Source organism: Vulpes vulpes, chromosome 1 (assembly GCF_048418805.1).
Source record: "Vulpes vulpes isolate BD-2025 chromosome 1, VulVul3, whole genome shotgun sequence".
Classification (NCBI taxonomy): domain Eukaryota; kingdom Metazoa; phylum Chordata; class Mammalia; order Carnivora; family Canidae; genus Vulpes; species Vulpes vulpes.
This window is the reverse complement of record NC_132780.1, coordinates 168,333,158-168,357,308: the sequence shown is the minus strand read 5'-3', so window position 1 is coordinate 168,357,308 and position 24,151 is coordinate 168,333,158. Positions and strand designations below refer to the sequence as shown.

Below are 24,151 nucleotides of genomic sequence, written 5' to 3'. Positions count from 1 at the left end.
TGTGAAGTGGTCTCCAATGTGAATAATAAGTCCTCATTGTTATCCTTTCATTTTCTGTTTAAGTTGAAATGAATTTTAAAAGTACACTGTGTGCATATATCATAATAGTGATAATAATCTATCATAATAGAGTTTTGTGAGAATATCATAGAATTATTGAACCAACAGAAAAAAATTACCACTTTAGAAAAAGAAAAGGATAAGAAAGAACATTACCTTTGGCAAGGTTGGTTGAATTTTCAGGTTTCATTTTTTATCTAAATATTGAAGTTCAGATCTAAAATCAACGAGAGAAAACTATTAAGCCAAAATTGAAAGCTTAAAAAAATTTGTGAATGTTTCAACTGAGTGATGGCTTGGGAATCACAAGGTACATAATGGAGAAGCAGTAATGGTATTATATATAGAAGGGACTAAATAAGGATTAACTGAACCAAATTAAGAAAAAAATATTTAGACAATTTTTTCAGAGATATTACTGGTATGTCCACTTATCTCTGGTCTTTTTTTTTTTTTTTTTTTTTGGCTGAACTTTTGACCTATCTTAAACTTCTCTCATAAGAACACTTGGAAACAAATTCAAAGAGAGTTGTTTCTGAATTACTTTCCATTTGTCTCTCTCCTGGATGCTCTTAATTTTGTACACTGAAAATAGTTCTCTATCCTGTCATAATTTTAATTGATTTAGAACTGATAATATTTATAATTAAAACAAAAGCTCTCTAACTTTGGGCAACTGTGCTACTCCTTTGAAGGGAATCTCATTGCCCATATATGTCACTGTCCCAATCTTACCCTCTTTGCTACCTTATCTGTTTTGGGGCTTCCACTGCTTAGCTGCATTGACAGTGTGCTCTGAAGGGCCCATGGTGTATGGAGATTTACTTAAGACAGTCTCTTTGCAAGTTGTTTGAATTGTTTTGGAAAAAAATCTAAAATATATACCTTTAAGAAATACAAACCTTATTCTATTTTGTTCCTTATATTAGAGCAATAATTTATTGCTATATGACAGGATTCTTCTCTTAGCTATAAGTAAATAGCTATAAGGTTAATTATTTATTAAAGCACCCTAGGCAGGGAAAATTTGTGTCTACCAGAGAACTGTTTTTGCTTCTTGGAACTTTGAGAAGTTTCTGACACTTTTCTCTTTCTTTCTTTTTTTAATAAAGATTTTATTTATTTATTACTTGACAAAGAGGGAGCATATGCACTAGTGGGAAGAGGGAGAGAGTGAGGCAGATTCCCTGCTGTGCAGGGAGCTGGATGCAGGGCTCGATCCCAAAACCCTGGGATCATGAACTGAGCTAAAGGCAGACACTTAGCCAACTAAGCTGTGCAGGCACCCTTATTTTTCTCTTTCTTGATTAATCCATTTATTTCTTTACAACACATATGCAGAACTAGGCACAATTTTTAAGTGTTCCCAGGCACCTTGCATGCATTACTTCATTTAATCCCCATTATAACCCAGTAGAATAGATATTCTTATCTCATAAGGAAGCATTACAGAGACATTACCAGCTGGGCATAGACATTGCTTATCCAGAACTGGGAAGTTCAGGAGCGGCAAAAAGAGCCTACAATGATATGGTCATTGTCAGTGCTGGGTGTGCTTGGTCATTGTCAGTGTTGGGTGTCAGTGCTTGGTCATTGTCAGTGCTGGGTGTCCTCCTGGTGCAGACTTCAAAGGTTCATAGTGGCACATGGAGGAAGCTGAATGGTGAGGTCCATGGTGGGGTGGTGGGAAATAAAAAATACTCTCTGCATAAACCAAGACTGGAAGAGAAGCTAATATATGATAAGTAACAGTCAAAAAGAGAAGAATGAGGTGGATATGTGTATGTGAAGTAATCCTTTCAGTGCTTGCATTCCCAAATCTAAGCAGTGAGTTAGTTACTATGCTGTAGCAAATAATGGATATTCTATATATGAGTTGCATTGTTTGTTCTCTGTGCCTATAGACAAGTAAACTGGAGAAAGTGACTAAATTTGAGTTTTGCTTGAACACAAGGAAAGCCTCTCAATATCAAAGAGGTTAAGGTTACTTGTTCATATATTCATGCAGTCAGTCAATAATATTTATGAACAACAAATACGTGCCAGGAAATGTTCTAAAAACTGGGGATACAGAAGTGAATACAGCTGTTAAGTTTCCTTGACAGCATCCTGGGGCTGACATTGGAGTGTCCGTGTGTGTGTGTGTGTGTGTGTGTGTGTGTGTGTGTATGTGTGTGTGTGTGTGACAGGGGTGGGGGAAGAGCAAACATGCATAACTGAATAAGAACAATAATCAGAGAGTAAGAACTGAAGAAAATTAACATCAGGTAATATCACAGAGAATGACCCAGTGGCTACTATCCATTGGCTGTTAAGGCCTCTTAGAAAATGGAATTTATTCTAAGATCTGAATGACAAAGAGATAGACTTGCAAAAATGGGGGTTGAAGTAAGGGGTGAGAAGCCCTTAGTAGGGAATCTACACAGAGAGAACAAACTTATTGAGTTTGGGAACCTAAGGTAAGGATATGGCAGTACAGAGTCACAGAGGGAGGAAGGGCCAGCTCTTGGGCTTGGTGAGCCAGAGCAAGTGGTCAGGATTTTATTCCAACTGTGGTGAGAAACCTCTAGAAGCTTACAGATAGGTCACTGAAAGGTTGTGATTTTCTATATTCTTATCTATAAGATAAGGTAATAAGATAACCTATCTGAACATATATTCTATTCTTGTGAAAACTATCATACACTAAATACTCAATAAATGTGTGTTTAATGATGGTAATAACCATTTTTCTTAACAGGAACACACCATAGAAGCTTTAGAGTTGTTACCTTTGAGATTTAGAGAATAGTAAAAATGCCAACTGCTTTTTACTGTCTACTGTATGTTTATATTATCTAATTTAATGTGCACTTCAATTTTCTACAGAGGAAACTAACTTTTAAAGAAGTTAAAAAACCTAATCAAGGTCACAGTCAGTCAGGATAGAGCAAAAATTTCAGTTTCACTCTTGGTTTTTCTGACTCTAACGTTAATGCTCTTTCCTCTATGCCATGGTGTCACATGGAAAATGTGTATCCCTGCATTCTCTTGATGGTATGTGGTTGTAGCAGATGATCCCTTATCAAAGGCCTTCTGGCTTTTATTGAGCTTGGATTTTATAGAGCAGTTTGGCCCAAAAACTATAAATCACAAAATGGTCTGCAGTAATTTGTTCTGGGCATCGCCATATTTGACTAAATTATCCTATAAAGTAATATTTATAATTCTGTCCTCTACTTCTTTTTGTTTTATATGTAAGCATTGAGAGGAAAACTATTGAGGAAATAGCTACTGACTGATGAGAAAGTAGTGGTAACGGCACTGTTTAAATTCAAGATATTATTATAGTTATTATTAAATGGATTTCCGGGAGATGAATGCAGTAATAAAAAGAACATTTCTCCAGCTACCTAAACTGATACATTCTGCATGAAAGAGAACTTTCATAAGGCACTAGTATACAAAAGATGATTGAATGAAGGACTTTATAGTAGGAAATTGAAACAAGCCTAGGACATGAATGCTGTGTACCTAAATTTCATTGATTGGAGAAGCCAACAGAGACAGTGATGGTCCTGCTCAGTTATTGTGTGCAGGTGACATGAGCTTCTTCCATTGCTTACACTTTTACACTGTCCACTTTTACCTCCACCATTGCCTCTTTGTGCACGGTGAGAGTCCTTGATAGTACTAGGCTTTTCTTTGTCAGTATTGGGAAGGCTATCAAAATTCTGTTGTCTTCAGAGATGGAAAAATACTGACAACAGAATAAGGTAGATGTCTGTAGTTAATATGGAAGAAATTAAAGGTTTTCCCTCATCTAACCCTGCTGCTCTATCATTAAATTAGTTATAGTAATCTGCTTTACTGCAAATATTGCCATTTCTTTCTGTTTGAATTATATCTTTTCAATGAAACAATTGACATTAGTTAATATGACTACTTAGAGTAAAGCTTATTGTAAAACTCTGAAGCCTTTTAATCACCCAGCAGGTCCAATGCATATTATATATATTTAATCTATATGCACAAATGTGTCTCTCCTTTCTCTTCATATCCGACTTACTTTCTGGGGCTTGGATTTAGAAAATTTTAGGTGTTTTAGTTTTTTGTTTTGTTTTGTTTTTAATGCATCTTATATGCCAAATACAACTCTAAGGTTTTCAGTAAACAATGAAAAAAAAGATCCCTGCCCCTGTGGGGTGGAGGTCCACTCTAGCACATTGATTGTTAATAAACTATAAACATAAGAAACACCTAAATTATGTATTCTATTAGAAGATAATGGTTATTACTGGGCAAAAAAGGGGGGGTGAAGACTTGAAGGAGGTGAAGATAAGCTGTTGAGTATACTTAGATATCTTTTTTTGTTGTTCAAACTGATTATACACTAGTGTTCAAGGTAAAAAGAAAAGTTAATTTTGTCTACACCACAGAAAATGAATGAATTCATATGACTCTGTGCAGAATTTTTTAAAGCTGACTTTGCAGGAGATATTTTTCCCTCCTTGGTTAACTGCATGCCATATTTTAATTTGTTATCATAACTAGGTGTCAGCAAGAAGAGGTACCATCTCTTCCACTAAAGGATGGGCAGGTTGTATTGCTTTCCTTCTTTTTTCTGAGCAGTGTGCATTAACTCTGATTAAAACAAACAGTAACTAAAACAAAAATGCCTCATACTTTGATGGGAGAAACCAGAAACTAAAGTCATGTCTCCTCAGAGCATAATGAGTCCTTAGAGATTATTGTCAAACCCATTATGTGACAGCTGGGTATTCTGGCTCCAGCCCAGTGGTTGATTTGACCACTAGGGTTGATCTAACATTTCCAACCTGTAGAAACAGTGACAGGATTCCACAAGGAGCCCAGACAATCTGTCTCCACTCTACTATACTACCTTCTAATACTGTGTAAGAAGAATTTAGGAAGACATAAATATGGTGTCTTCAATTAATCATTGAAAACATGTGTGGACAACATACCCTAAAGAGCTCTTTGGTCTTTTTTTTTTTTTTTTTAAGATTTTAGTGGACAGGGGTCTCAGAAAGAGCTGCAGGGAAGTCTAATACTTTACTTTTCCATACACAACTTTTTGAAAGAATGAGAATGATTTGTCCCCTCCCTAGAGACTGAAACTGAGCAAACTGTTTCAGCCTTTAGAGAGTTCCAAAGAGATCTAACAAGACAACAAATGAGCTTATAGCTCTTACAAAAGCTCTCATATTGAGGTCACTCACTGTCAAAACTCTTTCTATCTGAGGAACTTACCCAGAGAACTAGGCCCTTGTTCCACAGAATCTGATCTTTGGAGCTACAATAGCAACATTCCCTAGAAGTACTCACTCTCAGGCCTCGTGAAGACCTACTGAGTAGGAATCTGTATTTTAACAAGATCCCTAGGTGAGATAGGTGGAAAGTAAGACTGAGATGCACTGGCCAAGAATACTTCTGCCAGAAATGGTCCTGACCAGGACAGGGCAGGCCCCTCCTTCGAACTTAACATTTGAATCCTGAATAATGCCTGTTAGCAGAATTCTGTTAGTAGATACTAGACCAGTTTGACAAATTCCTGTGTCCAACGCTCAAATTAGGTAGGGCCCTTTGGCCAGCTCTGGAATGTGTTCCCCTTAGAGGGAGGAGTGGTTGAGGATTCAAATAGGGCAAGGGAGGATGGTGCCAGTCATCTAGAAATCTTACACTGTGGCCTTTGCCCTTTTTCCTGCGGAAGCCCTAATGTTTCAGTCTCCTTTCTTTCTTCACTAGAGAACCTAGCTCTTCTTAAGACAGCATTCAACTATTCATCCTGTCACATATTTGTGTAACATAATTGGAAATATGAGGGAGTATTGTATATGAGAAGGGCCTTGTTTGAGGACAAAAAAATATTGGGAATATTCTCCTATTTGCTCCAATAAGTTGTTCTTCTGTATTCTGTTCCTTGCTGACCTATACTGACTTTGATTTCCCAATCATTTCTATGCCAGCCTTTTGGAAATCCAAAGCTAGAGCTTGTTCACCTGATCATTAATACTGTGGCCTTGCAAAGAACAACCCCTTTTTGGTCTATATTACCTGACTTCACTTGTCAGACCTTAGTCTTCTGGCCTTGGGCAAGGTGACAGGTCTCAGAATTTCACCACACAGGTTCCCATTCTTTGCTTCATTTGCTAGGCACAACCTTATGAAATAAGCATCCCTATTGTCTCCATTTTACAGACTAGGAAACCAAAACTCAAGAAAAAACCGTTTTCTCAAGGTGACACACGTGGAGCTGATTACTGAGGCTGACACATCCTGATGATGAATAACTCCCAAGAGAGTAAAAATTCAGAGTTTAGCCTCACTTTGGATTTTTAAGATAGATCATTTTGATGCTGAACTGGGCTTTTGGGCTCTTTAAACAATAGAAATTGGTAAAAGGCCAACTCAGAGTTCTAGGCAAGGCTTTATTAGGACTTATGCTTGAGCACAATGGAGGCAGCACAAAGGAGAGAATCCTCAGACTCCCTGAGGAGAGGTCAGGAAGAGTTTTTTAAAGAAATTTAGTTGGGAGGGATACCTGGGTGGCTCAATGGTTGAGCATCTGCCTTTGGCTCAGGTCATGATCCTGGGGTCTGGGATGGAGTCCCACATCAGGCTCCCTGCAAGGAGCCTGCTTCTCTCTCTGCCTATGTCTCTGCCTTTCTCTGTGTGTCTCTCATAAATAAATAAATAAAATCTCTTTAAAAAGAAAAGTAAACTTAGGTGGGAAAAGGGTGAGGTCAAAGCATGAAGAGGTGGGGGTTTATTGGTACCTATGCATTTAAAGGTTATGCTTCATGTGTTGCATATCTAATTAGTATGTTAGATTTCCACCCCAGGCATGATTTTTAGTGTTATAAATTGGTGAAAGATCAGGGTGCATCTTGGCACAGACTGGTCTGATTTTTGCCAGTCTTTGTAGGAAGTATCTTTCTTTCAGTAAACATCTTCCCTCCACATTCCTGGCATAGACTTGGTCATTCTGGAATGCTGCATTTAGCAATTAGGGCTGAGGGGACCTGAGTCCAGTCCCTGCTCTGTCTCAGTTTTAGACAGATTGTTCTGGGAAATCATAGCTAACATTATAGAATCCAAACTTGTGCCAGTGACTGTTCTAATGCTTTACATATACTAACTCATTCTGCACAACAAATTTTTATTAGACAAGCACTATTAAATGACCATTTTACAGGTAAGGAGACTGAAGCACAGAAAGGTTAAGAAACCTTGAAATTACCAGAGTTGGGATATGAGCCAGGCAATCTGTCTCCACTCTACTATACTATCTTGTAAGACTATGTCGGAAGTACTTAGGAAGACACAAACATGGTGTTTTCAATTATTCATAAAGCCCTAAAGGAGGTGAAAGTTTTGTAAAGGGCAGAAAGCTTGGTTTTAGAAGGGTCAGATGCAGTAATACCTTATGTTTATACAGAGCTTTTCTCCAAAGAGATCAGTAATTCACTTCATATCCCTGCCAACGCCTGACCTAAGGCCTTTTTTGTTAATAAGGAAAAGATTAAAGGAGTCTAGAGAAAAAAAGTCATTCTTCTATTTAAATGATCAAATGAAGTGGTGATTGCAGCTGAATACTCAGCTAAAAACTTTGCCAGTCAAATGTGAGCCAGCCTGACATTAGGAGGGTTTAAAACTCTCAAGCAAATCTGTGAGAGGAGGATCAAGGTCTATTCTGCATCAGAACTGATTGTAGATGGGTGTTTAATGAGCAAATGATATGTTTTCCTGAAACAAGTAAAAACACCTTTGAAATGTCAATTGACATTTACTTACCTCTCCAAGACTTAGCCTTCTATATGACTGTGTCCTTTATATTCATGTGCCAGGAAGAGGAAGAGCCTGGGAGCAGCTGGAAGATTCCAGGGCTCTGTGAGGTAGGCTTGTGCCTTGAACTGCATGCAGTAGAATCAACACAAACCTGACAGCTCAGCTCATCCTACTCACCGAGACATGCACAGGAAAAGTGCCTTGGGGAATGACATTGGAGTCAGATGCACTGCTTCAGCTCTTGTACTTACTAAACCATATTTAGGTGCTTAGAAAGTGAGCCAAGGAGGAGAATTTCTGGTGTGTTCCCCAGTAAAGATGGAAAAGCACCCTAGAAATTCCCTTGAGCAGTAAGTAACCAGTCAGAGCCTCCAACCCTGCTGATGTTTTGCTGCAGCATCTGGGGACAGAGGCATTATAGGGACCCAGGAACATCGCCCAAAGTAAACTTCTCTAATTTTGCCTCAAGAGTCCTATGTTTGCTCAGGTTTGGAAAAGGAGAAGGGAATTGGTGCAGGTCATCTAAGGATGACACCAGAGCCACTATGAACTCCTGGCTATGCTACTGAAGGATGTGCATTAATTCTGATATAATTACTCAGGGGGCTTTTTTGTCCAATGACACTTAGTGCAGCTCTGACTTTCAGTGAATTCTCTGAGGCTGAATGGAGGCTGAGAGGAAAGAAAGGGAATAGGGAAGAAGCATGTGAACTCATAGGCCAGCCCTCCTTGGTATCTTGTGGTCCTCTGGTTCTGCTAATCCTCTCTAGAACTGGCAGTGTAGGGTGCCAGTGGCCCAAACAGGTCTTCAGAGGATGCCCCTAGGACATGCTCTGTTCCATCAAAGCTGTTTGATTTTAAAGAAATCAGGAGGTAGAGCTGGACTATGTATACTTTAGCTATAGGAAATACCAACTGAAACATTTCTAGTCATTCCTAATCTACTGTTACCTTTTTGGGGGTCGTATTATTCCTCTTCTGAATCCTTATGAATGAGATAAAACAACAATTCTTTATTTAACACCCTTTAAGATTTCTCTATATTAGCTGTCATGAAGTGAAGTATAAGGTTCTTGTTCTTCAGATCTTGATGGGAATACAGGATGTATACACTTATACAGCAAAAGGTAGAAGACATTTTGTTACCATTTGATATAAACATTTAAAACATAGCAAGACAACATACACACCAAAATATCACCTTCTAAAATCCTTTCTCCATTTTTCTAATTAAAGTAAAATTTCTATCGGAAATATAAAACACAGTAAAACTGTACTGCCCACACAGAAGTAAATATTCAGTATAATAAATAAAATAACATTTTAAACTACTAGCTTAAAGTAATGTTATTCACCAAAGGTTCCTGGAAGACTGATAAAGGGCTGCTTAAACAGTCATTTTAATTTATTCTTGGCTTTAAGATAGCTCAAAATGACCTGTCATATTTAGGTGGTAATTATGAGTAAGAAAACAACTGAAACAGACATGCATACCTTTTTATATCACCAATTTAAGGCTCTAGCAGTAGCAATCTAAGAATCAAAACTCTCCAGATATCCTATATTCTAATGAGAGGCATTTTGGTATAAAGCCTAAGGACCTGGATTGGACCACTTTGTAGCCGTATGTTTTTGGATAAGTCATTTATAATTGGTAAACTGTTACCAGGAGATGAAAAAAGAATGGATTCTAGATTGTTATGGGTATAAAAAGTATATAGACAGTATGGAGTATATACAGTGCTTAGCTCAGTGCCTGGTTCATGACAAACACTCAGTAAAGATGTGTTCTTTTTGTCATTATCATTGATATAAGTGAAGAATCTGAGAAGTTAGAAACTTAATTTGTGTTATTTTGGTCCAGACTCAGATTGTGAATTTCACACAGGTGTTAAATAATGCAATTGAGTTTGTCTTACCACGAATTGGAATACATTTATTTTCTCTTATGAACTTTGCCCATAAAATAGGTATTTGTGTCTTATTATTTAAGACTTAGAGTAGGTCGGAAGACGACATGATGAGGTTTAAATTGTCAGAACCTTGGGTAATGGAATTGCATCATTAGCAAACATTAAGTGTTCAGAGCAAAAAGGGAAGTAAGGAATAGAGCTATTAATCAGGTGATTTCAGGCAAATTATTCACTCTAGTTCTTAAGTGTCATTTCACAAAAGAGCCAAGTCTATTTTTAGAAGCATTTTTTCCAAAAAACCATCAAGTAAGGTTATGGGAGCTGTTTCTGCCCCTCAGAAGAAAACTTTTCTTTCATCTTCCCCTTCCTTCTACAGCCTTGCCCTTACACAAGGAAGAAATACTTTCAGATTGATAGAGAACCATGTTTTTCTGCTAAGGGAGTGTGGTGAAATGTCACCATATTAAAGGGTGAGGTACACCACAAGCAGGCACTCCTTCCACTTCCTGTGGAGCTTGAGATAGGAGCCAGCTTCTCAGGACCTCCAGGCTCCACCAGTCCTGTGAGTTTGTCTTCACTCCCTGCCCTTTATCTGAGGACTCCTACCTCTCCTGCAAGAAGATCTTCAGATCCTTCTCATCCATATGGCAGTTTGTACTGGGATACTTCCCACACAGAGACCAAACAACTCATGCTGCACAGTGCTGGACACTGGGAAAAAAAATATGTTTTTTCCTGCTGTCTCTTTCTTATTTTTGTTGCTGCATGTTTTGTTGATGTGCATGTTTTATGTTGTTTACCCTTAGATTGCAGCAATAAAGATCCACTATTACGTTTGGGTTGTGACTTACCCACAGACTCACTGGAGAGGTGGGGAAGAAATAAGAAACTTCATTTAGAGATTCCAATGACAGATATGATTTCCATCCAGCTTCCATTAGACCATTACTTTCAGGGATTTAATGGATTTCATCAAGCTGTTAATGAAGCTGGTACTTTCTTCCCTATTTGGCCTTGTGTCTTTGGCTCTCTTTTCCATGCTCTTTCAACTATTAATAAATAGAACTATCTCATTTTTCAAGAGTTGAAAAGTCTAGTCTTGTCAGATATCAAAGTTTCAAAATCTTATACAACCACAGTTGTATACATCCCTTTTGTATATATGTGAGGCTTGACTCTCCTCCAGGTCAGGTTTGACTCAGGTTCCAAGCTGTGCAGTGGGATGAAGACTGCAATCTATCTTTTTCATTACCCCTTCTGATACTTTCCTCCTTCCCTCATTCCCTGCTTGTAGCCTTTTGGCCTAGGGGACAATAGAGAAGGGATGACTTAGGTAAAGGGAGGAAAAAGGATGTATATAATTGGGTTACTTCAAAAATTTCTTTTGGCTATTAAAATGCTCTCGATTGGAGCAGGTGTCCAAATACTGACTTTCTCTTGTGCAGTTTTTTTTTTTTTTAGGTTGCTGTATTTGTAGATCTTTGTTCTCGATAAGGGTTAAAGCTTCTCTATAGAGATCCATCGTATGAGACTCTTTGTTGGAATCATTTTGTTAATGCCTTCCTCTAGGTGTGTTTTTTGTCAGACCCATATGTGGTCCACAGGAAATAAGCACATTCACCTTCTGGCTATTGGAAATGTAGCTCACACCTATTCCCATCCTAGCCATCTCTTCTCTCATCTTTAGTGGACGCTGCAGCCATCCTCCTGACTATTGAATTTTCTAGGTGACAGTCATTAGACTGTACACTCCAAACTCCAGCTTTCTGTGTGGTTCTCAAAAGCTACCTTCCTTATCTTTTAGATGTGGCAAATGGCCTCTTTCTCTTTCCTTTTTGGTGATGATACTCAAAAGTGAGTGATAGCCAAGGGTTTCAGGACTAGTTCTTGGTATATTAACATGTCATCCATTAAGTGATATTCACTGATTATTCTGCAGAAACTCTGAGACAATAGGAAAAGTCAAATTTAGCATCGTGTTACACTTACATATAGATACATAGCATGTAGTTACTCAATGAACATTTTTTACCTGTAACACTCTTGAGCTCTTAAACTTGAGTATAGCCTAATCCTCCAGTAGAACTAAACAGTTCTAACCATTATCTGGTTCTCAAGAAATGGACACTCACTGGTTCTGGTTTTAAATCATGTGATAGATAACTGGAAATCATTAAGGGCAGCTGCTTTTTGTCAATTTGTTAAAAAGAGCCCGGAGTTTGAATAGTAGAGATTAACACACCTGTAGGTCAGGATCTAAGTGGTATACTCTTTTCCAGCTACCTAGTTGGAGTTTGTGCTGCGCATATGACATAGCTAATCAAAACATATGTTCTTTGCCTCTAGTGCTTCATTAATTGTTGTTGCAGGTATTTGCACAAGGAAGGGTTCCTGGGGCTGTAAGAAAATGGAGGTACTGACAACTGTTTAATAAATTAACAGTTGAAAATATAAAAATTTACAAACCAAGAGCATGATTTATTAACTTTTACCAAGTTTTTTCAGACCTTCCCTAGGCAGTAAAAAGCAATTTGTCAGGAGCGCCTGGGTAGTGCAGTGGGTTAAGTGGCTGACTCTTGGTTTTGGCTCAAGTCATGATCTTAGGGTCCTAAGACCCAGCCCCATGTGGGGGTTCTGACTCAGGAATCTGCTTGAGGATCCTTTTCCTCTCTCTCTCCTTCTGCTCCTCCCCCTTCTCATGCTCTCCTTTAAAAATAAATAAATCTCTAAAAGTAAAAAAAAAAAATTATCAAACCTCTTTTAAAGAGAAATTGAAATCTTCCCCCACAATGGTATCTGGCTAATCAAGTGAAAATTATTTTAAAACAAATACATTTAGAGGGGATCTGTGGGTGGCTCAGCGGTTTGGCGCCTGCCTTCAGCCCAGGCGTGATCCTGGAGTCCCTGGATCAAGTCCCACAACGGGCTCCTTGCATGGAGCCTGCTGCTCCCTCTGCCTGTGTCTCTGCCTCTCTCTCGCTCTGTGTCTCATGAATAAATAAAATCTTAAAAAAGAAATACTTCGAAACGTACTAAGGGGATACTTGAGGAAGTTTGCTACAATTAGTATTAGTTCAGAAAAATCATGGGCAGCCCCGATGGCCCAGCGGTTTGGCACTGCCTTCAGTCCCGGGTATGATCCTGGAGACCCAGGATCGAGTCCCACATCAGGCTCCCTGCATGGAGCCTGCTTCTCCCTCTGCCTCTCTCTCTCTCTGTGTGTCTGTCATGAATAAATAAATAAAATCTTTAAAAAAAAAAAAAAGAAAATTCAAGACGGGGACCTCCTTTTTATTAACTAATTTTTTAAAATTTCAAGATGATATTTTCTCTTAGAGGAAAAACTTAACTTTACACTCATATTTCCATAAGTTTCATTGGAGTTTTTTCCTCAGGTCATGTCACAGAAGAATATATAATGTTTTATGACTCTGGCCTTCGGGATCCTCCCAAAATTCCAGAGTCAAAGTAATCTGAAGAGTTTCTTATTTACTTCTCCTAGGGAAAGATGGATAGATATATAAAGTCTAGAGTTGGCTTATCTTAAAGAGTAAACATTGACTCCCCTTTCTTTCCTCTTCTATGCTTAAAGTTTTGAAGGAGTCTTGCAATTGTCAGGGATTGCCATTTTTCAGGAAAGCCAAAGGCTATGCATGAAAGTTTAAACTGACTTCCTAAGGAACCTGTTTCTAAGATCTGGAGATGAAGGAAATTTCTAGAAGGGAAAATGTTTGTATTGTTTCCCTTATTATAATTTCGGATATATAGAAAGTCACTGGAGAGTTTGCCAATTCTTAACTTAATAGATTATAATGCTTTTTGTTGTTGGAGGAATATATACTTTCTACATGTCTGAGAATCAAAGGATCCTTTGACCCTAGGGTCAAAACAATAGGGTTGGTTTTTACACTGCAATGGATGTAGCAAGTAGTTTGGTATGTGTGAGACTTTCATTGGTGAAGAACAAAATCAAATTATTGAAATACTGTGTAATTTTAGGTAACAAAGAAAAAAAACCCAACAATGTCTCTGACAATTTCATGGTCTGCATAAATGTCAGAATCAGGAGAATGGGACTGAATTGCTTCTCTAATGATTACAATACTCATTATACTGTTGGTAAAGTCTTATTGCTGTTTAGGACAATTGGTTATTATAGGGACCTGTCTGGATATATTTCAGGAGAAATGTTTTCAAACCTGACTTAGTTATAAGTTTAGACCTGTCTCCAGTTTGAGAGTTAACTTTGAGGTAACCTCTAGGGAGGTGCTTACTCAGGGAGCAGTTCTCCAGAGGTTGCTTTATGTCCTATTGGGACTTATGTTTGTACATGTCAGTTGACCCATGCACAAAAACAAGCACATGTTATTTTTTGAAGTAACAGTCTGTGCCATTATTAATTTATTGCCTTTTAGCTCCCAATTTACTCTTTAATATATGCCCTGTGATAATAGAGGCAATTCCCTTAGCCATCTCTCTTTCATGGTAAGCATGTTATTAACTTTTCTCAGTAAAGGGCTCCGGAGGGATATTATAGGGAATGGGCTCTCCTGCTGTTTTCTGCTGTGGCAAATGGAAATGGGGGTGTCAGTCTCCATGAGGTCTAAACCCCAGCCTTGGGAAGGGGACCCCCCGCTTCTAAGTTTGTTCTTTGGGTTTTCTCCCCTATCCCTAGAGTACCAAATAGAGTTTCCTTATATTTTATAGTCACTCTTTTATCATAAGTTATTTTTTTATATTAATCTTCCTCTGTTTAACCCATTCTGTGGGTTCTATCTCCTGATTGAATCCAGGTTGCTATATATCAAATCTCAATTGTTTACATGGGCATAAAAAAGCATCTGAATTGAAATGGGGGCCACTTTTATGGAAGCCAGCTTAATATACTGAGTGCAATGTCTACTTTGGGCTAGGAGATGTTTCATGTTGTGGTGATAGTAGAGGTGGTTTGTAGATGGGTGCTCTGTGGTACCATACTGTGGGGTTGATGCCTCTCCGGGCAATAGAGAAGGCTATTAGAGTTTCAAAGGCAATACTTGGGACTATATGGCAAGAGTGAGTGATAAAGAACAAGGCAGTTATTCATTTAGTAAATTTTACAGAATGCCTTGTATGTGCCCACTATTCTAGGTATTGAAGGGGGAAATACAAAACAAAAACCCTTGCAGTTTTTTACTTTGTTCTTTTCTCCACATTATTTTTGCCTCCTTGACACTTCAGGTTGGTGCTTCTCACTTTGAACTGGCTATATTTGTAATCAATAGAATAAATAATTTCACATAACATGGTTACAGAAGTACTTGAAGTGTATGCATTTTGGGGGAGGATACAACTATTGGTTATGTACCAATGGCCATTTAAAGATAAATTTAAGTAGAGGGATCCCTGGGTGGCTCAGAGGTTTGGCGTCTGCCTTTGGCTCAGGGTGTGATCTTAGAGTCTGGGGATCGAGTCCCGCATCAGGCTCCTGGCATCGAGCCTGCTTCTCCCTCTGCCTGTGTCTCTACCTCTCTCTCTCTCTCTCTCTCTCTCTCTGTGTGTGTGTGTGTATGTGTGTGTGTGTGTGTGTGTCTTTCATGAATAAATAAATAAAATCTTTTAAAAAAATTTAAGTAGAAACATCTTACTTTGTCCAAACATCTCAGAGTGATTTTACTGCCTTCAAATTAATAGCAACAGGGTAAATGGAAAATTAAACCTGGGTGGTATATGAAATTGGCTTTGAATTTCTCATTAATTAAGAGTGCTCAGTGACCTAGTTGTTCTAATTACATTGGTTGGGAAATTTGATCATTAGTCAAATGAAAACATGAAGCTATACCATTCTCTTAAGAAACCCAAATGAGACTTGGTATGGTTATGAAAGATTTAGTGCTCTGATTACTCTTGTCCATAGGAGGTTCAGTGGGGCAGACCTTAATTCTTGGATTCTTGTAATATTTTCTTTCAGGTATTTATTCCATCCATTTGGAGCTCTGCTTTATAAGGTATGAGAGGGACTAAATCTGTTGTCAGTGGTTTGATGACAAGACATCAAACTTTAGGATGGCTTTAGGATGGCTAATTGTTTATTTTACCTCCAATCAATAGTAACTTAGACTTGCTCTAGGGGTTCATTCACGTTTTCACTAAATATAATCATTACTTTTTTAAAAGGAAGAAACTGATGGAAGAACATCTTCAGATTCTTTTGTTTGTAATTCAAATGACCTGAGGTCGAAGGAAATTGATGTTTTAAAATTTTCATTTCTTTATTTCACATCTCCTGTGTGTTCACATTCTCTGGGCAGGTGTGAACTCACAACTGCACTATTGTCCTTTTTCTTTTCACTTTCCCCAAAATAGGAAGGAAGGGGGTGGCCAGTGAAGGAGGAAATCCTCTTGCTGGATATTATAATGTGATAAGAAACAGAGATGCAAAGTTCTTTCTTTCCCCATCACTGCAACTAATTTTTTCTGTAGATAAAACTCAACTGAAAAAAAATATTACTTCTTTCTGAAGTTTAATGGTGCCTAATACTTGCAGCCCTTTAAATAAGGTGATGATATTTAAAATCATGTTCAAGCTTTATGGTATATACATTAAAATAGCTATTTCCTTGAACTGATCTTTCATATTTAAATTTCATGATTAGAATTTAATCTAAAATCCCCATTTAAGTGATACTACAGAGATAGCAAATTAAAATGTGTGTAACATTTAAATACATTATTTCTTTGACATTATTTCAATATAGTGGTTGTAAGGGTCTTGAATGCTGGAATCATATTAAGAATTTGATTATAAGCCTAAGATGTTTTATTTCACTATAATTTGAAAAAACTAAGAATATTTTTAAAATAAATTTATTAAGCCTTTAATGCATGCCTGTTAGAACCACCGTTGCTTGTGGTAATATTTTCTTCCATTTAGATCTTCCTTTAATTCAACCTCAGGAGGAGACTTTGACATGCTCTATAGGCTCAGTAAAGGGAAAGCTACTATTATCACTGTTTTCAAATGACAGTCTTGGTATGCAGAATGAGAAGTGTACCATACATGCAGTGCAGTTTTTCAAAGAATGGAATAGGAGAATTGTGGCTTTGGAATAGCAGGCTTATTAAAGGATCAGAGTCATAAAAACTCCTATTTTATTGAGGTAAGATTACACGGAGAAAAGGGGACTCATTCTAGAGATCTTGATTCTAGTTTCAGCGTTGCTACCAACCTACCATGTGAACCTGAGAAAGTCAGTTAACATCTCTGAGCCTTGGTTTCATCATTTATTAAATGAAAGGATTTTAGGTGCCCTCTAAAATGCTTCTGGCCATCAAATATGATTCCATCTCTTTAGAGGATTTAGTTTTCTTTTGTGAGATTATTATTAGCCAAGTACAAACCAAAGGAAAGACATGTTTAAGCAATTTGCTAGCCTCAGATTTTGTAAATTATTGTATTTGACTGTTCCAGGTCTCTGGAATTTTTATATATCAACATAAAAGACCTTATTTCCCAGGTCTGACATTCAGGGAAGCAGCAAAACAGTATAATCTGTTTCTCCAGGAATTGAGTAAGGAAATCTAGTCATTTGGGCAGTTCATCTTGGCTTCTGGTAAAAACAAAACAAAACAAAACAAAACAAAAACAAAAACAAAACAAAAAAAACAGTTGTATCCAGAGCTTTAGAAAAACCTACTTTAAATAACTTTAAGTGGGAAGGGAATTTAGTGGAAACATCAATGAGAAGATGTCTTCTTGGGTCCAGTTCAAAAAGCACATATTGAGCTTCTATTAAAGGTCTATAACCTTGTATTTTAAATCTGAAATCCAAAAAGTTCTAAAAAACCTGAGTTCACTTAGTTGCAAAGCATGACCTGAATAGATATGAAGCTGTATGCATTTTTTATTTATCCTATTTAATGTAAATACTCATTTCTTTCACTGAAGAATCTGTGATGTATTCAGCTCTGAAGGGCCACCCCAGAACCTCTAAGGAATGTTCTGTAAGATGTGATACATGGCTTCTAATACCATTCTAAGTGCTTGCTGAAAGTTTGGAATTCCAAACCGCATCTGGTCATTTGGACATGTTATGTGACAAGGATGAAGGTGAATGGAAGGATGGCTGGAGAGGAACTGGATGAAATACAAAAGTAAATGAGTACTATGAAGTCACTTGTCTCAAAAATTCCCAGACATACTCAACCAATACAACATGATGTATTTTGTAGAAGAGATATAGATAAAATTTAAGGATACTCACAGAGGGAGGAATTATTTCTGCTGGGATTTCAGGGCATATCATGGAGAAGGGAACATTTGAAGTGAGTCCTGAAGGATGACTAGGCATTTCTCACAGAGAAAGATATTCTAAACAGAAAAAAAGAGAGTCATGTGCATTCATGGTGTTTTGGGAGCCCCAAGGCTTCCTTGGGGCTGAGTTACAGTAGTCATGGAGAGGATGTCATGGGGCTAAGTATCTGAAAATGAGGCTGGGGTTTTTACTCAGTATCTTGTATGCCATGCTAATAAACATCAACGGATCTCAATTCAGGCTGTGTAGCCCAGGGTTGGCCCTAAAGAGGGTATTCATGTATAAATGTTTTGTTAAAGAAGCACACTCAGGAAGATCTCTAAAGGAGTGGACAGCAGGACAGCAAAAAGCAAGAAGACGTGGAAGGGAGTATTTTTTTTTTTTAAGGCAAAGTGCTAGAGATGGCTTTAGCTTAATCCTGAAGTAGGTTAGTAATAATGAAAAGTAAGCCTTAAATACTCCTTTCAGTGCTTTTCAGTGTTTGGGTAAGGGCCATGGGGGTGGGAATTTCCAGGCACTTCACCTTTCCCTGCCTGGGTTCTCCCAAAAGCAAATGTAAGTGCTCACTAAAGGGGAGTTGTTGGGTGAAATACACTAAAATGGTGAATAGAAATCCAAGGAGAGGGGTGGAATGCTAGTATTTTCTGCCAGGATACCTTTTGGTGACTGCTTGTTGCATCTCAGGCTTTACACTGAGTACTTCAATCACCTCATTTAATTCTTGTAACAATTCCATAAGATAGGTCATATTTTCCATTTACAGATGAGAATTCTGAAGCTTGGAAGGTCACCTGGGCAGTCTCATTAGTGTGCCCTGTGTTTAAAACCAAGCTCTTTTTAGCCCTCACTTCCTGGTGCATAGCAGGATTCCTTAGATCTTCATGGCTTCACCCCCACCCCTTCATGCCCCTTGAGCAACTCTAATAATCTTTTTTACATACTGCTTTTTGCAACACTCTTTGCTGAAGGAATCATTCCAAAGCCTAAAAAGTGTCCAAACTGCAGCAAATAATGGATAGCCAACACAAGTTTTATGAGAATTGGGATGAAACACTTCTGGAAAAGCACTCTCTCTTTCATTTTATTTGGCTCCTGAAAGAGGTTTTCGTATTCTAATAGAGTAGAATAGTCTCTCTTATTTAAGTTTGACCCAATTGAACGGCACTTGGGCGGCTCAGTGGTTGAGTACCTGCCTTCAGCTCAGGCCGTGATCCTGAGGTCCTGGGATCGAGTCCCACATCGGGATCCCTGTGAGGGAGTCTGCTTCTCTCTCTGCCTATGTCTCTGCCTCTCTCTGTGTGTCTCTCATAAATAAATAAATAAATAAATAAATAAATAAATAAATAAATAAATCTTTAAAAAAAAGTTTGATCCAATTAAGAGTATTAAGTCAGGACTGATGCTTATTTTGTTGTGGCTATTTTTGTTTGTTTTTTAAATTTGGAATTCCTTCAGAAATTTTCAGAAATCAAGTTAAGTTTTCAATAATTAATAAATAAAAGGAATTAGTTGATACATTTAATTCCTAAAGATTATGAATTGTGTCCAGTCCATTTAGAATTAGATAAATCCTAATTCTGTCATTTTTTGGTAGTTAAAAAACATCATTTGAGTAGTTCTAAGCAGGATAGTCTAAGGAGAGGTCTCAAAGAAATTATGAGTACAGTTAGGTTGTGGAAGATAAATAAATGTGTACATATATTAAAGTTACTAAGAATATTTCTTTCTTTCTTTTCTCTCTCACACACATGGATGTTAAGGTCAATTTTATTTGTTCATTTATTTAGCAAATATTTGTTGAGAATTAATCATATGCCAGGCAGCAAACAAAATAGTCAAGATTTCTCATTTTATGCAACTTACAATCAAAAGAGAGCAGAATAAGAAATTATGATTATGTCTTATTGTTATTGCAAACAAAGAAAACAAAACAAATTTTAAACTCTGGGAGTATGGAAAATTTGATTTGAGAGTATGGGGGAAAAAGTTGTTTTTCTAGAAGTTAGTCATTTTATATTACATGTTTAGCTGAAAAGCAAATAAATCTCCTCAGAATTGATCTCAACAAATATATATTGAATATCTACTATATGCCAGGCACTGCTAGCACTGTTAAAATGAAAGGCAATAATTTCTTTGTTGGCTACAATGAGTATGGCAAACTAAAAACCTGTGAAAAATATATTCATGTGAATGAATATATTCTCTTAAAATTCCAGTAACTGCGAAAATGGAATTCATAGATGAGCCTTCAAAATAGAACAAATGCTCATAAACACCATAAATAGCACAATTAAGATTTTGTTACATTATTACTGAATGGGCTTTTTTCTTAATTAGAAGTACTTGGGGAAGAACACTAACTTTTGGTGACTTCTTTATTCATGTGTGGTTTACTCCTATTAGTTATTTCAGAAACATTCTGTTGTCTCTAGGAAGTGAGTTTAGCAGCATTGCAAGAGTTTCCACTTAAATACTTTCAAACTTTTGCTCAGTTTTATTCCATCCCATCTCTTCTCTTTGGTGAGAAGAGAGGCTTTTCTGTCTTTTCATGTTATGTTTTATCAATATTGATGAGCCAAGAGGAAATAAATGTTACTAAAAAATAAATCTGTTCCTGTCTGTTTCTCCCAGACTGCCTTCCATATTCATCACAGCATCTGCACACTTGACTGGGAAAATCATGAGGCCCCTGCCAAGTCAGTTGCACTAGATCTACCATGACACTATGAGGAGAAACTTGGGTTCAAACCAGTGATTGGTAGGTACAAAGTATTTTCTCTACACATGTTCAGCAGAAAGTAATATGGTCTTGAAATATATTCATTGACCCTCTGTCATCTTTTCCTACCTCTCCAACAAAGAGAAGAGCTTACATTTTTTTCGCAGTACCATTCTCTTCCCTGTCCCATCTACTTTGGGCTCCCCCTGCCCTCTCCATCACATTATGCTGGTTAATCCTCGATTATCTTGCAGTTTGGCACTGCCAACCCAGATAGTGAATTTATATTCCCTTCACTTATTTAAAGTCAATCTCTTCTTAAAGGGCTAAATAAAATTTTACCTCTTCTTCTAAACTTTCTGCTAGTTCTAGAGATCACAGATCTTTAGTCTCCGTGAATATTTTTATGGCCAGAATCGGTGTTAACATTTTCTTCAAACTTTTTCATGTATGTTAGTTTAATTCTTCCAATTATTCCAAGAGCAGGAACTATTTTTATTCTTTGGATGTATGTCTCACAGTGCTGAGCACTCCCTCTTCTGTTTTACATAATTCTGTATGTGTTCATTCAACCACTGAGAAAAATTCCTTAACTACCCAGCTTGCAGTTGGGTGCAAGGCACCAAAAATGCTATAAAACATAAGGCAGTTCCTGCTTTCTAGGATTTTAAAGTCTAGACAAGGAAAGGAACATGAAAATATGTGTAATAAGTGTCATCAGAGATGCATTACTTATTCACTTATTCATACCTATGTACTTTTTGGTTGGTTGGGACATATTCATAGCTCCTGCAGTCATGGGGCTCATTGACTATGTGTTAGGGAGTATCAGAGTGTCAGAAAGACTACAGAGGACCCAAGGAGAAAGGTTCTCATTCTCTCTCTCTCTCTCTCTCTCCTTTTTCTCTCTCTCTACCTCTCTCTGTCTCTCTGAAAGACAAGAAAAGTAAGAAGTGAGGAAAACAAGATGATGAGTAACTATGAAAGCAAACTCTGAGGAGCTCTTTCTGTGGTAATATACTTTATCTGTAGGAAGATAAAAGGTTATATATTATCTGCTGCCTCCCAGAAAGTTGGATGAACAAATTTACAGTCCAGGTAACTGGAGGTGTGGAGAGTAAAATAAGAAACAAAGACCATCACCACCACCACCATCATTACCATCACCACCACAACAAAGTGTCTTTAAGACTCAGGCTCTGAACTGGGGACCTTAGAATACTGTGTTGCTGAACTTGGAATAACAAAGCTCTACATTCTTACACACCGGCAGAAGAAAAGTTATCTCCATTCCTTCACTTTCCATGTACTCTACTACCAATGAAAATCGGCTTCTGCCTCCACCAATTTATAGAAATGGTTTTTTCAAAAAGCCATCAATGGCCAAATAGGCATTTTCGTTATACATACTATTGGACTTTTCTGTTGAATATGATTCTGCTGATCTCTGTTGTCTTTATTTTTTTAAAGATTTTATTTATGTATTCATTCATTCATTCTTTCATTCGTTCATTTATTTGGAGTGAGCATGAGTGTGGGGAGGGGTAAAGGGAAGAGGGAGAGAGAGAGAACCTCAAGCAGACACTGTGCACTCAGCAGGAGCCCTTCCATCTCACGACCCTGATATCAAGACCTGAAATCAAGAGTCTGATGCTTAATCAAGTGAGCCACCCAGGTGCTTCTCTGTTGTCTTTAAACTATCAGTTTCAAAACTTGAATTCTGTCACATTGTAGTGTTCTGTCTTTCTCCTCTGGACTCAATCTTTTTTTTGTGTCTATCCTCCTAGAGTACATTTTCTATTTTCAGCCAATCTGTCCCCTCCATCTAGGGGACTCTCCTAGGCTGATCTTATCAGACCTCATAGTTTTAAATACTGCCTATATGCTTATTGCTGGCAAATCTTTCTTATGTCTGGGTTCTTCACCTAACACCTTCAGCTGTATGTCTTATATGCCCTTCAAAGGCAGCACAACTCACACAGAGCTCTTAGTTTTCCCCTATGAAATCCTTCCTTTTCCAATTTTGTTTTAGTTGATGATAACACCATCCACCTAGTTCTTCTAACCAAACCAAAAACTTAGGAGCAATTCTTGAGACTTCTTTCTCCCACCAACCACATGCAATCAATCCCTAAGTATTCAATCCCTAAGTATTCTTTGAATATGTGCCCCCCTCTCTGTTTCTTTTGCTTCTGTAGTAGTTTGCTTGAACTCTTGTGGTCTTTCTAGGTGGTCTCTAGGCATTTTTCTTTTGTTTCCCTTCAATTACATTTTCTAAACAGCTAACAGACTAAATAAATTTTTTTAAACACATATCTGACATTAACTATCCTTGTTAAGGCTTCAATATGATTTAATTGTCTACAGTACCAGTTTTCTTATTGTGGAATAAAAGGCTCCCATCAGCCCCTATCTGCTTCTAATTGCATAATCTTTCCATCCAGCACCTGCGCTATAGTATGTACTTGGCTGTGTGATTCCACACCTTGTGCCTTTGCTCTGTCTGAAATGCTCTCACCCCTTTACCTCCTTGACTAACAGATTCCTATTTGCCATGGCTACCAGGAACTATTTCCAAATATTTTATGGTGGTGACCCTTTGGGGCTCTGAGGTAACTTAAAAGAATATAAAATAAGTCAAAGGGCATTTTTAGGCAGAGTCTATGAGAAGATTTTAGTAGTCACATGATATTCCACATGACATGCCCTACATGTCAGCAAAGTCTGGATTCAAACCTGATATAGACAGAGAAACATTCACAAAAATTTTATCTGAATGCTTTCTCCATTGTACCCCAATGGCTGCCCTTCTCATTATCAGGAAAATTCATGGTGAAAATGGGCAGGGAGAATTTTGTTCCTATTCCTTTCAAGACATTGTCTTGTCCCTTTCTATCTTGAATAAACCATGGCCAAATTTTATGGTCTCCTGTATCAGATATTTGAGTCCCAAACTACTTAAATTCTGTATACTGGAAGTGTATACCCTAGCTTTTCTATTCTCAGTGTTGATCAAGAGTTAAGAATAAGTAAATGCCTTCAACCACAAAAGAAGGAAACATGGAGTCCTCCATTTATGCCTGTTCTTCTATAAGATCCCTGGGCAAAGACTAGGGAATGGGTGATAGGTAAAATACTTTTACTCAAATTAGTAGAATTTTTCATGATTAATATGAAGCCTCAATATGATTCTTTATATTATAACAGCATTAATTCTTAAAGATTCAGTTTATGAGTTAAGGTCTTTTAATGATAGGAGAATTGTCATGGATGTCCAGACTAGGTTTTGTTCACCAACCCTTACCCCACCTAGTATTTTGTGAATAACTCTCTCATTTCACTTAAAACATTGAATTGCATGTCCTTACTTT

The 24,151-nt window shown here is 37.6% G+C and overlaps 1 long non-coding RNA gene across 2 annotated transcripts in view; it reads left to right on the top strand.

The window, feature by feature from the left end:
• The window catches only part of LOC140597710 (uncharacterized), a 235,507-nt gene that overhangs the window by 159,512 nt on the left and 51,844 nt on the right, over window positions 1-24,151 (top strand). The window contains exon 1 of one of the 2 annotated variants that reach the window (XR_011999566.1): window positions 20,699-20,819. The exons of the other annotated variant lie outside the window; for it this stretch is intronic. This is a non-coding gene — a long non-coding RNA (uncharacterized lncRNA). Of the gene's footprint in view, window positions 1-20,698; window positions 20,820-24,151 lie in introns of those variants that run through there. 2 annotated transcript variants of the gene reach the window in all.